Source organism: Hordeum vulgare, chromosome 5H, assembly GCF_904849725.1.
Source record: "Hordeum vulgare subsp. vulgare chromosome 5H, MorexV3_pseudomolecules_assembly, whole genome shotgun sequence".
Taxonomy (NCBI): Eukaryota; Viridiplantae; Streptophyta; class Magnoliopsida; order Poales; family Poaceae; genus Hordeum; species Hordeum vulgare.
In genome coordinates this window covers 326,034,243-326,038,753 of record NC_058522.1, presented here as the reverse complement: position 1 = coordinate 326,038,753, position 4,511 = coordinate 326,034,243, and positions in this window count along the sequence as shown.

Sequence of the window (4,511 nt, the reverse complement as noted above, 5' to 3'; positions counted from 1 at the left end):
GGTAGTACCGCTACCCCTGGCGGTAGTACTGCTGGGGTTTGATTTTCAGATCTGAAATATGAATAGAACCCATAGAGATGGCTACAAGGATTTTACGAGGGCCATGGGCTGTGTATGAACACTAAGAACTCCACCACAACCCTAATCACATGAGGATCACAAGTACCATCTAAATAAGCACATGCCTAGTCAAGAGAGTGCAAGTTTTAGATCTAATCCAAACATAGTCCAAGTGCTTGATCTAAAACATGTAAATCCTAGGGCGTGGCAAAATAAAAGCACAGATTCATAGGACCTACACTCCCCTTGAATATCTCCTTCATGCCATCCAAGAACAAGGCACAATATCAAAGACATGGATCCAAACCACCAATGCTCTTAACCCTAGAACAAGAACATCAACCAAGAGAAGAAGGGGAGGAGCTTTACCGGGGTCCATGGCACTTGGAGGAGGAAGGAGAAGTGGAGCAAACCCTCCAACTCAACGGAGAGAAGGGGCTCCACGAATAGAGATCGAAATAGGGGGAGTTCGAGGTTGGGGAGGGAGGAGCCGCGAGGAAGAAGAAAGAGGCAGAAAAAACGGGCTCCCCTCCTTTATATAGCCCAAGGGGTACGGGCCAGCGGTAGTACCGCTGTGGTCCTAGCGGTAGTACTGCTACCTGGCGGTAGTACCGCTGGCTGCAGCGGTAGTACCGATGGGGTCCTGGCGGTAGTACCGCTCCCCCTGGCGGTAGTACCGCTCCCCCTGAGACAGCCCTAAAAATGTCCTAGTTAGGTCGTGGTAGATTGGGATCCTGGCGATAGTACCGCTGGGGTCCTGGCGGTAGTACCGCTACCCCTGGCGGTACTACCGCTGGGGTCCTGGCGGTAGTACCGCTACCCCTGGCAGTAGTACCGCTGCAAATGTCACCACGGGGCCTAGGAGAAGAGAAGAACATGGGCAAATGACAAGTTAGTGAAAAAGAAGATAGCACCAGCAAGATATACTGACTTGTCATTTTATATCCTTTCTTCTGTATGAGAGAAAGGTTGGGGGGCGGTGGCCGAGGCCACCTATGTTTGAGACAAAGGTATGCCACCGCAAAGAATTATCCTTGGGTTCATGACCAATGCTCGTCTTTGAAGCACGAGTGCCATTTGACAATGGCTAAAGTGAAAGACTAGATCGATTTATGCATAATGGGGGGAGGAAAAGTTCATTGAGAGAACAACACTCCCCCTATGTCCATGCCTACATCTAGAACAAGATAGAATGCATAGTGAGGTGCAACGTGCCTAGCTTCAATCCACATTACTTGAATCAATGATATTTAGCTCATGCCTTAACTCCCGGAACCTTGCTTCATCTAGGGCTTAGTGAAAATATCTGCAAGTTTCTCTTCAGTGTGGATGAAGTGAACCTCAATATCACCTATCTTGATATGTTCACGAATGAAGTGATGGCGAATATCAATATGCTTGGTTTTTCTATGTTGCACTAGGTTGAGGGGAATCTTGATAGCACTTTGATTGTCACATAGAAGAGGCACTTTGTCACAAGTGACAGCGTAATCCTTTAAAGTTAGCCTCATCCATAGCAATTGTGCACAACAACTTGCAGCTGCCACATACTCAGCTTCGGTGGATGATAGAGAGACGCAATTCTGCTTCTTCGAAGACCAACTTACAAGTGAGCGATGAAGGAATTGGCATCCTCCAGAAGTTGAATTCCTCTCCACACAATATCCTGCCCAATCTGAGTCAGAATAGCCAACTAGATTGAAGTTTGCTCCTTTAGGATACCAAAGGCCAAAGTTTGGGGTATGAGACAAATATCGAAACATTCGCTTAACAGCCATATAATGACTTTCTTTTGGTGCGGATTGAAACCGTGCACATATCCCTACACTCAACATAATATCCGGTCTAGATGCACAAAGGTAAAGGAGGGATCCAATCATGGAGCGATATACCTTTTGATCCACTGCTTTACCATTGGGATCACTGTCAAGCTTGCATCTTGTTGGCATGGGGAACTTGACCGGTTTGACATCTTCAAGCTCGAACCGTTTGAGCATGTCTTGAGTGTACTTGGCTTGTTTGATGAAGGTCCCTTCTAGGCCTTGTTTAATCTCGAACCCGAGGAAGAACTTCAACTCTCCCACCATGGACATCTCAAATTTCTCAGTCATTAGTGCAGCAAATTCTTCATTGAAGGAAATGTTAGGAGAGCCAAAGATAATATCATCCACATATAGTTGGCATATGAACAAATCCCCTTTAACCCTCTTAGTAAAAAGAGTGGGATCTATCTTCCCAATTTCAAACCCACGATCTTGTAACAACTCAGTAAGATACTCATACCACACACGTGGGGCTTGTTTAAGGCCATAGAGTGCCTTATTAAGTTTGTACACATGATTGGGGAGCTTGGGATGTTCGAATCCCGGGGGTTGTTTGACATAGACCAACTCAATTAAAGGACCATTAAGAAAGGCACTTTTCACATCCATTTGTTGTAATTTGAAGTTATGATGAGAAGCAAATGCAAGCAACATGCGAATAGATTCTAGATGAGCAACAGGGGCAAAGGTTTCACCGTAGTCGATACCCTCGACTTGGGAGTAGCCTTGAGCCACCAATCTTGCCTTGTTTCGAATCACAATCCCATTGGCATCTTGCTTGTTCTTGAATATCCATTTGGTCCCGATGACATTATGTTCCTCCGTTGGCCTTGGAACTAAATCCCACACTTGGTTGCACTCGAAGTTGTTAAGTTCTTCATGCATGGCCATAAGCCAATCCTCATCATCGAGCGCTTCCTGTACTTGTTGAGGTTCACAATACGAAACAAACGCGTGATGCTCACAATAATTCCAAATCTGTTGACGGGTGGATACTCCCCTTTTTAAACTGCCAAGTACATTCTTCATAAGATGTGACTTGACTCTCAGCTTGTTCACAATCTTGGCTGCTCGATGCTCCAAGAGTTCTTCATTGGATAGCGGGGGAGCATCGACTTGTTTACTTTGCTTGCCCTTGCGTCTTGAGCCTCCCTTGGCACCAGCTGTTGGTGCTGTAGAAGGGAATTGTGAGACAGTATCCTGATCATCTTGACTTTCGACTTGAGCAGGTTCACTAGTTTGATCTTGTATTTGTGGTTGCTCTTGATCTTGATCTTGTGCTTCTACTTGGTATGGATCTCGTGGTTGCACTTGATCTTGATCATGAGCAGGTTCGGAGTCTTGGGTGAGTGCTTGAATATCATGAGACACATCATCATTGTTGGGCAATTTATCTTGACCTTGAGCTTGTTCATTTTGTTGAGAGTCTTCTCTTTGTTCATCGGAAGCGTGTGGGGCTTGTGGAGGTGATAGCTCCACTTGAGTAGAGGATTGTCATTCTCCTTCGGCCACAAGGGGTTCCTCAATGGGGAGTATTTGACCAATCCCCATTGTTCTTATGGCTTGGGGAGGAATTTCATGACCTACATCACAAAGACCACTTTCTCCACTTGGGAGCCATTATTTCCATCAAACTCCACGTTACATGTCTCCTCAATGAGTCCGGTGGACTTGTTGAGGACACGGTAACCATGAGAGTTTGTAGCATAACCAACAAAGATGCCCTCATGTGCTCTAGAATCAAATTTAGCTAAACGTGCACCTTTCTTGAGAATGAAACACTTACAACCGAATACCCGGAAGTACTTGAGATTGGGTTTGTTTCCAGTTAGAATCTCATACGGAGTCTTGTTCAAGCCTTTGCGGATATAGAGCCGATTGGACGCATGACATGCTGTGTTGATGGCCTCTGCCCAGAAGTTATATGGAGATTTGAATTCTGCCATCATTGTCCTTGCAGCGTCTATGAAGGTCCGGTTCTTCCTTTCTGCCACGCCGTTTTGTTGAGGGGTATATGGTGCTGAATATTGGTGTTTTATTCCCTCATCACCTAGAAACTCATCCCAGGTGTAGTTCTTGAACTCGGTGCCGTTGTCACTTCTAATCATCAAGATCTTTGCTTCATGTTGACGTTGAGCTTCATTAGCAAAGTTGATGACAGTTTGTTGAGTTTCACTCTTCGTTTTGAAGAAATATACCCAGGTGTATCTTGAGTAGTCGTGAACGATCACCAAGCAATACTTCCTGCCTCCAAGACTATCAAATGATGGAGGGCCAAACAGATCCATATGGAGAAGCTCCAATGGCCTCTTAGTGTAGATGAGAGTAGTTGGGCAATGAACAGTTTCATGAATCTTACCTTCAATGCAGGCACTGCAAACACGATCTTTAGCAAAACTCACATTTGTTAGTCCACGAATATGGTCCCCTGTCAGCAGACCTTGCAAAGATCTCATATTGACATGAGCTAAACGGTGATGCCAAAGCCAGCCCACATCAACTTTAGCCATTAAACACGTCACGGTCTTAGTGGGTCGCTTTGAGAAGTTCACCACATAAAGACCATTTTCGACATATCCAACATAGGCTACTTTAAGAGTCTTGATCCTCAGGAGGACCACAGTATCA